Source organism: Mauremys mutica, chromosome 4 (assembly GCF_020497125.1).
Source record: "Mauremys mutica isolate MM-2020 ecotype Southern chromosome 4, ASM2049712v1, whole genome shotgun sequence".
NCBI classification, from domain to species: Eukaryota; Metazoa; Chordata; order Testudines; family Geoemydidae; genus Mauremys; species Mauremys mutica.
The window spans coordinates 20,415,380-20,427,615 of NC_059075.1; the positions used below are offsets into that span (position 1 = coordinate 20,415,380).

Sequence of the window (12,236 nt, forward strand, 5' to 3'; positions counted from 1 at the left end):
AGTTTGGGAATATTTTAATGAAGTTCCTCTACCTGTGGGTAAGACAGGCATGAGTGCAAAATGCAAACAGTGCAATAAAGAAATGCAAGGCCTGGCTATCCGAATGAAACATCATGAGAAGCGTTCCTTCTCAGGAGGAAGATTGAAGATGATGAAAGGAACATGTCTGAACATGCAGGATCTTCAGGTTGGTAAACTTTTTTATTTCATACTTCTTTCTTGCCTGTCTTCCTTCTGGACTATTCTTGAATTCTCATGTTTGAGCAAAAACTATAATTGTTACTCTATGGTACTATCATTTTTGATGCAGTTGTGATAAAAAATAGATAGCTGAAATAGGCAGATCTTCCTTTCACAATTTCACCTTTAAAGTATTACTGAGTGTCAGTGAATGCAATGGGTAATACTAAATGAGCAGTATGGTAATAATAATTAAATAACTGCACCGACTTGTTTTGTTTAGGAGAATTCATCCTCAAAATACAGGATTCTGAAGACTATCCACCTACAAGATCACCATCATTTTCTATAGTTTCAGTGTTATCTGCCAATGATAGTGTTTCAGTCACATCATGTATGTCACATAGCCACAGTATATCACCTGTGGCAAGAAACAAACACAAAAAACTCCATCATCCAGAAACCACCATAGCTAAATTTGTGATAAGAACCAGCAGATTACAAAAAGAGGTAATTGATGAAAAAATTGCCTGGTTTGTTTATGCCACAAACTCTCCTTTCCGTATGATTGAGAACCCACACTTCATTAACGTGGTTCAGCCATTAAGAACAGGATACAGTCCACCCTACAGAGCAGATGTCGTAGGCAAATTGCTGGATAAAGTGTATGAAAGAGAAACTGAGCAGTGTGCAAAAGGTCTAAAATGTGAAATTGTTAACCTGAGTCTTGATGGGTGGAGCAATGTCCACAATGATCCTGTTGCATGTGTTTGTGTGACAACAGAAGAAGGGAATGTCTTCCTTACAGAAACAACTGATACATCAGGAAATGCACACGTAGCAGAATACTTACAAAAAGTAACAGTAAAAGCTATAACAAACTGTGAAAAAAATTCAAATGTCTAGTATGCAGCTTGGTCACAGACAATGCTGCAAATGTATCCAAGATGAGAAGAAATTATTTAGAAGAGAGTGAAGAGAATCCCAAGCTAATAACATACGGTTGCAGTCCTCATTTGATGCACCACCTAGCCAAAGACTTCAGTGTTCCAGAAACAAAGGCTAATGTTGTTGAAATTGCAAAATACTTCCATATCAACCAACCACTTTGCAGCAGCTGCTCTGAAAAAAGGGGGAGAAACCAAGCTAACTCTCCCACAAGACGTGCAATGGAACTCAGTAGTGGACTCTTTTGAGCACTATATCAAAACCTGGCCTAATCTGATGACAGTTTGTAAACAAAATCGTGAAAAAACTGATGGCACTGTCACAGTCAAAGTTCTCAGCACTGGGCTTAAAAGAAATGTTGAACACATGTTGAGTACTCTGAAGCCTATTTCTTTAGCCTTCAACAAAATGCAGGGAAATAGCTGTTTTATTGCTGACGCTGTTGAAATTTGGAAGGAACCGAGTGAAATCTTAAAAAGAGAAATATGCAATGACAGAGTTAAATTACAAGCATATTAAAAAAAAAAAGAGAGAAGCACTATCTCCAGCTCATTTTCTTGCAAATATTCTCAATACTTGATACCAGGGTCAAACTTTAACTGCTGAAGAAGAGGAGTTGGCGATGACATGGACATCCAGCAATCATCCCTACATAATGCCAACTATAATAAGCTTCAGACCTAAGGGTGAACCATTCAAGAAATATATTTGCTGATGATGTTTTAAAGAAAGTCACACCAGCGAACTGATGGAAGTCACTTAAGCACTTGGATTCAGAGACCGTTGAAGTGATAATCTAACTTTTAACAGAAGTAGTTTCTTCTGCCGGTGTAGAAAGAACATTTTCTTCCTTTGGACTAATTCATTCCAAACTGAGAAATCATTTGGGATCTGAAAAAGCAGGAAAGCTTGTTTTTCTTTTCCAGATTATGAACAAACAGGAAAATGAAGGTGTAGACAATTGAGTTAGCTACAGAAGCCAATACTTTAAGTTTCTCATGTTCACCAGGCTGACATAGTTGATTTAATTTTTGGATTTTTTTTTATTTAACTATTTTAGTTAAAAACAATTTTAACAAAAACAAACCTGATTTTAAAAAAACTTGAATGTTTAACTAAATTCAAAAATTCATATGCTTGTTTTGTTAAAATATTATATGTTTGCTGTTGGAAGAAAAATATCCAGAATACATAATGTTGTTGTTTTAGTTAAATAAAACAATGTACATGTCTGTCTGGTGATGTTCTTCTCTTAATACAGCGTGCCAAGAAAATCCTCCAAATATTAATGATTAACTTCTTGACTTGGCGATCACCTCCCAAAGACTTCATAAATATCTGCTTCAATTACCTTTGGTAAATGAAATAACCAATCATTCATTTTCTGATATAGCTGTAAAACTAATCTGAAAAGTTTTCAAAATAAATCCTTTAAAAAATGTATAGTGTGTACCTTCTAAAAATGAAACCTATCTCTGAGTTGTGAAGAATATGTATTAAGATTATAACAATCAACAAGAATGCACTTTTACGTAGAAATCCATGATTAGATCGAGTCTTCCTGACTAGTGATTTAAATCAAATCCACCCTGTGCATGAATGCTGAACTCAATACTATCATTAGTCCTCTGGCTATGTTATCTTCAGTCATGTTGTACCTCAGCTATGGAATTCATAACCAATTAAAATAAAATTTGCCAAATAAGATTTTTTGAATCAAAGCTAAACTCAAAATTGTAGCCAACTTTTTTTTTACAATGGTTTGTATCTGGCAAGATTTTTAAAGCATGTCCTTTTGTTTTCATTTGGATGCATGTTTCCCATGCAAATTGTGTCCATGACCAAAAATAAATGAGACATCCCTCAAACAAAATGCCATCCCACGCCTGGTCCTACTGTCATTGCAAGTACAGGTTAATACAATATTACTAAAAAGCAAAGATACTTAAAATATCTTCCATATTTAAAAATGAAAATGTAAATTAACTTATACTATCTAGGATATCTGCTTCCTTTTTTATTTCTCACTTTAAACAATGCAAACAAATTTCATATTTGTTTCTAGTCAGTTTTGCTTTTTGCATTACTGTTATGTTCAGTTTTCAAACACTACAGAGAAAAGTTTAAAATAAAAGAAAAATATTAAAATAGAAACATGCTTTTGTAATTTTTTTAAATTATTCACTGCGGACTTAATCTATATGATACAATCCCTTTAGTCATCCAGATATGATGCTCAAGATACACAGAACAAAGGATACTACAGAAATGCAAGCTCTTATATTTTTGTTTTGAGAATTTATTAAATTGAATATGCCGATGCACATATTGGACAGCTAATATGTCACCTGGGAAAAAAAATGTCACAAATCCTTAAATGGAATAAATTTTGGAGGGGGGAAAGAGACTAACCAGAATAGTAGCTAACAACCTATGAAGCTACAAAACCTGGTGTGTATTACCATTATTTTGCTCACATTAAGTATAGCTTATTGAAGAGCTGTGTTTTGGTTTGTTTTAAAATCTCCTAATCATTGTTAGCTCCTGGGGCCAAGACCTTATACACACAGTCTTAAAGCTTGAAAACAGAGAGGTTTATAATGATGACACAATCTATACCATGACTGGTGCCCCTGTAATTTATAAAGCCAGCCAGCACACACAAAAATGGCATTAGGGCTGTCACAACTGTTCTTTCACACTATTTCAGAACTAGCAACCAACCGACCCATCTATCCACCCTGAAAATAAAGACATTACAAGAAAGAGGTGGGAAAGGGAATAGCTCCTCTTTGTTCCACAACTCTGTGCAGGGTTTATTCCCTGGGCATCCTCAGCCCCAAAGTGCAGCACTGGGGGAAGCCAGGAAAGAGCAAGAAAGGAAGAGGAACAAAGCAAAGCTGATGGCAATCCAGGCAAACAGGATCCCCTCCTCTCAGCATCTCCTCAGCAGAGTCATCAGTACAGTCACTGCCAGAGCATGTTACGATTAACTGGATTGACAGACACACATTGAAGGGGCTGGCTGTAACCATGAGCTACAGAAGGACCAGCAGGCCAACAGGACCTGCCCAGCCTTTTGTTCTGTTTGTGTCATGGGAGAAGGGAAAGGAGGTGAGGTTCAATGCTCAAGGAAAATAGCAAAACACAAGCTAACCCCACCCTGTCAACCATCTCCTACTCCCTCACTGCACAGCCCACCAACCCACCCAATACCCCACAACCTTCCCATACACCACACCACGTTCTATCACCCTCCCCCACCACTCCAGACAGGCACAGGGCTCAGCCCCCCATATCCCTTCCCCATACACCACCCCGTGTCCCATTACCCTCCCCCACCGCTCCAGACAGGCACAGGGCTCAGCCCCCCATATCCCCACCCCATACACCACCCCGTGTCCCATCACCCTCCCCCACCGCTCCAGACAGGGACAGGGCTCGGCCCCCCATGCCCCCTCCCCATACACCACCCCGTGTCCCATCACCCTCCCTCACCGCTCCAGACAGGGACAGGGACAGGCACAGGGCTCAGCCCCCCATGTCCCCTCCCCATACACCACCCCGTGTCCCATCACCCTCCCTCACCGCTCCAGACAGGCACCACTCCAGCCCCCGACAGGCACAGGGCTCAGCCCCCCCATAACCCCTCCCCATACACCACCCCGTGTCCCATCACCCTCCCTCACCGCTCCAGACAGGGACAGGGCTCAGCCCCCCATGTCCCCTCCCCATACACCACCCCGTGTCCCATCACCCTCCCTCACCGCTCCAGACAGGGACAGGGCTCGGCCCCCCATATCCCCTTCCCATGTCCCATCACCCTCCCTCACCACTCCAGACAGGTACAGGGCTCAGCCCCCCATGTCCCCTCTCCATACACCACCCCGCGTCCCATCACCCTCCCTCACCGCTCCGCACAGGCCTCGGCCCCTCATGTCCCCTCAGCCTCCCCCACCGCTCCAGACAGGCACAGGGCTTGGCCACAGCCGGCCTCTTCCCCTCCCTCACTCACCGCTCGGGTGCTTCAGGCTGCGGCGATGCGCGCAGGGCTTGGCGAGGCGGCCGGGGCCGCTCCCCCCGGGAAGGAACCGGAGGGGATGTCAGGGGGAGCGGGGCGGCACCACCAACCCCGGCGGCCTCCCCGCCCGCCGGCTGCCCTGGGAGCTACTATAGCTGCCGACGCAAGACCCCTCCCGCGGGAGCAGCACTGACAGTTGCGGGCAATAAGAGTCGCCGCCGCGCGCCCCCTTCCCGGCTCTCAGCCTGGGCGACTCGCTCCGCCCTACCGAAAATGGCGGCCCCTCCCGACCCACAATGCTCCACGGCCAAACCCATGACGTCACCCCTCCGGCGGGGGCAGAAGCTCGAGAGCTTGCAAGGGAGCGCGTGCGCCGGCTAACGCGCGAAGACCGGCGGGGCAGGGGCAGGGGCAGGGGCAGGGGCAGCCGCAGCCTTCACCCTCCTATTGGAGCGCGGGGCAGCCGTAGGAGAGTGGCGAGGAGCAGCTGAGCACAGCCCCCTCTGCTGGTCATATGCGGGAAAGAATCCCCCGCAGGCAGGGGCAGCTTGGCGGGTGAGCCAGGACCAGGCTCATGCTGGGGAGGGGAGATAACGGTTAGCCAAGTTCATCTTGACCACTGCGCCCCAGTTGCTGCGGGACGCTCCCCACGAGCAGAGCAGGGACAGCTTCTCTCCCTACTCCGCCTCTAGCCTGTGCTGTCTCCTCGTTGACCAAGACAAAGCTTGGCCGTGAGCAATACTGCCAGCTTCAGTTCAAAACTCATGCCGCAGCCCCCAGAAGTGGTGAGATTTTTCCAGAGGGTTGCATTGGCTTGTTTCGCTCTGACTTTAGAATGCCCCATCCCCATTGTGTGTGAGGCACATTTAGCATTGCCCAAGCTCCCAAATTTATTGGGTAAGGTGATTTTTGGCCCCTGCTGCAGGTTTCCCTCACACATCTGCCCATCCCTTGCTCAGCAATTAATTTTGCTCCCAACCTCCCGATCAGCTCTGGCTCTTCAGTCTCTGCATCACTTCAGCCCATTCCCCTGCACCCAGTGCCGGGTTTACAATGGTGCCAGCGGTGCCATGGAGCCGGGCCCATGCTCAGAAGGGGCCTAGCTAGCTCTGCTTGCACTGTGCCCTGAGATCCTGCCAGCCCCCTGCTCCCCCCCTCCACCACCACTTGCTCCTCTTGGCCTGCCCACCGGCCGACCGAGGGCTCCTCTCCACCCCCTGGCCCCACCCGCCAGTTTCTCTCTGCGTTCTGTCCGGACTCCAGTGTACCTCTGGCTCCAGGCAGACTCTGCTTCCCACCACATGTGGGACCCCACTTGTCTTTCTGGAGATGAGCCGCGTGGGACTGGTGCCGCCAGGGTCCCTTTTTCGACCAGGCATTCCAATTGGAAAACAGATGCCTGGCAACCCTATTTGAGAAATATAATGTAGATAAAGTACATTGCTTTTAATGTGTGCTAAATTAGTTAAATTAAAGCTTTAAATCCTAGTCTAGGCAAGGCCACAATTCATGTGCAATGAAAGGCAGAGTTTGACTGGCATTTCCTGAATGTCTATCCATGCAGTCCTAATGTTCTCTTGGCTGTTTTTTGTATGACAGGTCCTAGATTATTAATTTCTTTAAAAAGAACAATCTGGAAAAGGAGACTTTTTCAAGCTTCACTGGCTTGCAAAAAAGACTCACAGTAACACATGTAAATCCCATAATCATACTGTTTGGATAGACACCACTGGAACATGCACACCTTAGAAAATCTACAGAACAGAGCCTATCTGTTCACCTTTGCACCTTAAGGTGCACAGGAGACAAGCAAGGCTTCCTGTGAGGGTTCTGGTTTAGCCCATATATAGCATCAGTACTCTCTTGCTGTGCAGCTAAATTATCTACACACAGTGGAACTTGGCACATTTGAGCTTAATGAAAGACCTTATGCAAAATGGACTATATGTATACAGTTTCAGATGGCCGTAGGTCAGACCAAAAACAAATTTTACCATAACACTTTGTGACACTTGAGAACTACTTTTAATGCCAGCTTTCAACTTTTCATTCCAACTGTTCTGGCTCATCAAAGAAAGGAGTCACATTATATTTACCCAATTTTTGTACTGAAAATTGTCTGAACCCTTTTTGTCCAAAATTAAAAACAATCACCTTTGGACAGAGACCAATCCTTGTAATGAAGAAAGATGGGAGGAGAGGTGGTTTAAAAGGAAAGACGAGAAGTTTATTTTTGACATGTTTAACATGAGGAAGCATTAGGATTTCCATGAGGAGGTGGTATCAGAGGGACACGAACAGTCTGTATCATACAGGTATGAATGTAAGCCTGGACAGGCACTCAGATGCTATGGTGCATCACTATATAAGTACCTAGCTAGACAGCGAGGTAGAGCTAGATATCAATATAAATCAGTATAAATGTGATGAGACCATAGGAATGTATGAGATCGCTCAGATAGCAAGTGTGGGGGGGTACCAAGGACAGACTCATTAATATCAACAGAGGTGGCAGGTGGGACAAAAGAGGATTAAAAGGCAATAATATAATGGTCAGAGAGGTAGGAGAACCAGGCAAGGGGAGAGTCACAGAAGCCTAAAAGAAAACTCAGGGAAAAGTGGAAGGATGGTGCTGCCAATGGCAGCTGTGAGAAAATTATGGAGAAGTCTTAAGATTTCAAAAAGGATGGTGGTATTAAAATATATCCCAGAGGTAATGCTGATGTTCCTGTTGTAAAGATCATGATTGCTTTTTGATGGAAAGTTAAATATCAGTTCTGTAGAACAGCAATTTTGTGCCCTTTGTCTCAATTAAACACACACACACATTTGGCAATTTCACATTAATGGTTTGTTATCTATTGGTATTTGTAGTAAGGAGCTACTGAACAGAGCTCTAGCATTAGTTAGGCAATAGATAGGAAACTATCATAGGTTGTGATTCTTCACATTACGGGAGCTAGTTGTGTGGTTCTACAGAAATTTGAAAGTAAAAGAAGGAGGGAGTAGAGAACAACCATGTATTCAAACTAAACATTAAAAGAGGGGATCAGATCTACTTGGTCTGGAAGTTCAATGAGTTTTCATGAATATGCATAAGATTTAATTAAAATTAGAACACATCCTAATTATGCAAGAGAGCTGATACAAAGAAGCTGCATCTGTCTTTTGGCTAAACAATATTCACTGCCTCCTCCCTGTCATCCATTTATTTAAAAAAATAATAATTTTGCAGTTACTAATTTGCCCCAGAGGCTTGAATGGCTCTGAACAAAACAACTACTCTAACATGCTCAGATACATAATGCACTTTGTTTAATGAAGCATATATATATGGTTTTGATCTCTTGCTAAGTAGTACATATTTCATAAGCTTCCAGTCAGATAGGTTTCTAATTTGCTGGAACCAAGGGACCACACAAGTCCCTCTACTAATCATGTGTATCAGAAAAGACAGACTCAATGTGCCTCTACAGCAAGCTTCCACCTGATCTCAGACACAATAGAAGCCTCTCCCATCAAAGGTCTGCTGGATTAGACCTCTAAGTATGTCTGCACTGCAATAAAACACCTGCGGCTGGCTGGTGTCAGCTGACTCAGACCAGCTGGGCTCAGGCTGCGGGGCTATAAAATCGCAGTGTAGAGGAGGGTTCTCAATATTTTTTTTCTGAGTGCTTGCCCACTGATATAAAAAACCCACAGCCCACCAGTGCTACCACAACTGTTTTTCTGCATATAAAAGCCAAGGCTAGTGTTAGAGGGTAGCAAGCAGGACAATTTCCTGGGGCCCCATGCTGCAGGGGGCTCTGCAAAGCTAAGTTGCTCAGGCTTTGGCTTCAGCTCCAGGTGGCAGGGCTTAGGGCCCCTGACTTCAGCCTTGCATAGCAGCACTTCAGCTCTCTGAACTGGGCCCCTGTGGGTCTATCGTTGGTCCTACTTGGTGGACTCCTGAAACCTACTTGTAGCCCCCCAGTAGGCCCCAAACCTCTGGTTGAGAACTGCTCATGTAGACAGTTGTGCTTGGGCTGGAACCTGGGCTTCTCCTCCCTTGGAAGGTATCAGAGCCCAGGCTCAAACATCTAAGCCAAATTTATAGCCTGAGTCAGCTGACATGGGCTAGCCCTGGATTTTTATTGCTGTATAGACATACCCCAAGAGCCTAGTGGGATGACCATTTACATAGGAATTAATTCTGGTTTCACCAGCAGTAAATCCTTTCCTTGCCTGCTCTCCCAAGTCCTCTTAAGGAACAATATGGGCACAGAACAGTGCTTTTAGGGTGAAGTGGCCTAGAGACCCTTGTGGAGGGGAGGACCATTACAGTGATAGGCCAGGACCTTATGGTTCTGTGCAGACTTCCCAGTGGATATAATGGTTTGATCCATGGAGGAGGGGATGTGGTGTGTAAAACTCCCTCCCTTCCCACAAAGAAATCTGTGCCTTTAACTCACAATCTGAGATGCATGTTTTACACATGAATTATTTGTGGAAAGGTAGCAAACGATTCAAGCAACCCAATAAAAAACCTGTGTTTAAATAGCAACAGCTGTGACAAAACCAACTAATCTAGGAAATTCAGAGTTCAGCCTGACTGATGCTCTGGGGTATAGATAGTCTTTGATCCACAGAGAAATTCATAAAAAGAACAGGAGTACTTGTGGCACATTAGAGACTAACAAATTTATTTGAGCATAAGCTTTTGTGAGCTACAGCCCACTTCATGGGATGCATGTAGTGGAAAATACAGTAGAAAGATTTTATATATATACAGAGAACATGAAACAATGGGTGTTACCATACACGCTCTAACAAGAGTGATCAGTTAAGGTGAGCTATTACCAGCAGGAGAGAAAAAAAACATTTTGTAGTGGTAATCAAAATGGTCCATTTGCAGCATTTGACAAGAAGTTGTGAGGAACAGTGTGTGTGGGGGAAATATACATGGGGAAATAGTCTTACTATTCATATTCGTGTCAGTGGGAATCACATACAGAATGAAATATAGCCCATTCTGTTAACAACTTATACCATTTTGATTTTCAGAAATAATCTTCCATTTGATATATATTCTCTCACAAAATGTTTTACAAACATAGCCTGATCCTGCAGTCTGTACACACAAAAGATTCCAACTGACTTCAACATATTAATATGGGTTACAGTATGGAATTATACTGGAATAACTTCACCCATCAGTGAAATGCAGCGGCTGTTTAAACGTGTCCAGGCAACATTAGTTCTTTAAAAGCCAGAATCAGCAGCCTGTCTGATATTTTTTGCTTTATCAGGCCCTAAGTTGACAGTGTTTAATACTGCTATCAACTTTATTGATCACAATTTCTTGCCAATTTCACAAAGCTTTAATAAATATTCCATACAGCAAGGACTGTGCTAGGAGAACAGTAAATATGCACAAATAAGCACTCGAGTCAGAAAATGCTAAGTTCACAGTTCCATGTAAACAACCTTAACCCCTATCCCCTATCCATATATTACAATATAGTCTTCTAGTTATTACAGGCAGAATTACACTGGTATCACTGAGGTCATGGGCTCTGGAGTAAAAAAAAAAAATTATTTAGACTGGTAGGAAACTCCTATCTGAATCATGCCATAACACTCGAGATGTCTCAGCATATCATAGGAAACCCGTTATTGGAGGTTTCATTAAAGATAACAACATTGGGCCTGATTCTGCTCTACTTAAAGTCAATGTAGCTGTCTTCTATATAAGTAAATTCTCCCCTCTCCCTTTTTTCTTTTTTTCAGTATTACAAGTAGCTGTAGAAAGCCTTTGCCAATAATAGCTAGTGTGTTTATTCTGTCATCTTTACTATGCATATAGTAATTGACAAGAACAAAAATTATGCAGTGTGTTTAGAATATATGCAGAGTGTTTCAATACTTAGTTACAAGTAGACCAGGATACTTTATGTGGACATTTACATTTCATTACCCAGAATTCTCTTCCAGCTCACAGCTATTACATAGCATTGTTATTGTCTGAGCACAAGGAACACGCTGAAAAGTTTAAGAAGGCTTTTGAATGGACTGAGCTCCTTTAAAGATGCTCTGCTTTCTTTAAAACCATTGGGTTTTATACTTTATAATAATGGAAGTATTTTAAAGCTATTTATGAAGTTAAAATTATTGTTTCCATAATTCATGCAATTAAGACAAATTGCGTCTACGTATTAAGATGTGAACATAAGAGAAATATTGAGTCATTTCAGAAACATTGCCACTCTTCTATACATCCCTGTTTCCATCATCATTTTTAAAGGGATATGTATATCTGAGTAAGTATTTGAAGAATCAGGCCCCTATTCCCCACCATGGATAGAATGTGGCATCACAAGTTTGAATTTTGATCATTGTCAGTATTTCCTTTCTAACTTTCTACTGTTAACTTTCTCCCCATTTGGATTTTGCAAGTTTCTTTGGAAGCAAAATTGACAACATCCATCAGCTTTGCATCCCTGTCCCCAAACTAGAGTCCTTCCTCCCCCCATGTTCACTGCCAATGTTTCCCTCCTATTTGCCAAACCACTAAAGTCTAGTATCAGAGGGGTAGCCATGTTAGTCTGTATCCACAAAAACAATGAGGAGTCCGGTGGCCCCTTAAAGACTAACAGATTTATTTGGGCACACTCGTTTTCACTAAAGTCTATTGAGTTGTCTGCTCACCTTACTAGCACCCTTTCCCCTGATCTCATTTCATCATTAGCCATTCTCTCCTCTCTGGCTCCTTTGCTTCTACCACACTCTTGTTTTCTCTGTCCTTAAGGAAATTTCTATGCATACTACCTGTCTCAGTATCTATTGATCCTTTACCTAATCTCATTTCCAAACTTCCTTTCTTGCTTCCTTGCCATCTCCTATCTGCTCCACTCAACCAAGACTGCCCTTACCAGAGCCACTACTAGCACCTTCCTGGTCAAGTTTAAGGGTCTCTTCTCCAGAATCATTTTCCTTGATTTTTGTTGCCTTATAGGTGAAAGACCATACAATTCTGATCAGTCCTTTCTCCTTTTCTCCCCCTACACTCACTCTTCTGGTGAATTTATTCACTTACAGTTGCTATCTT

At 43.0% G+C, this 12,236-nt stretch overlaps 1 protein-coding gene across 1 annotated transcript in view; it reads right to left on the reverse strand.

Moving 5' to 3' along the window:
* Positions 1-5,420, reverse strand: part of KLC1 (kinesin light chain 1) — an 85,590-nt gene extending 80,170 nt beyond the window's left edge. The window contains exon 1 of the mRNA XM_045015179.1: positions 5,144-5,420. The gene's annotated coding sequence lies outside the window, so the exon portion shown is untranslated. The remainder of the gene's footprint in view (positions 1-5,143) is intronic.
* Positions 5,421-12,236: the final 6,816 nt, after the last annotated feature.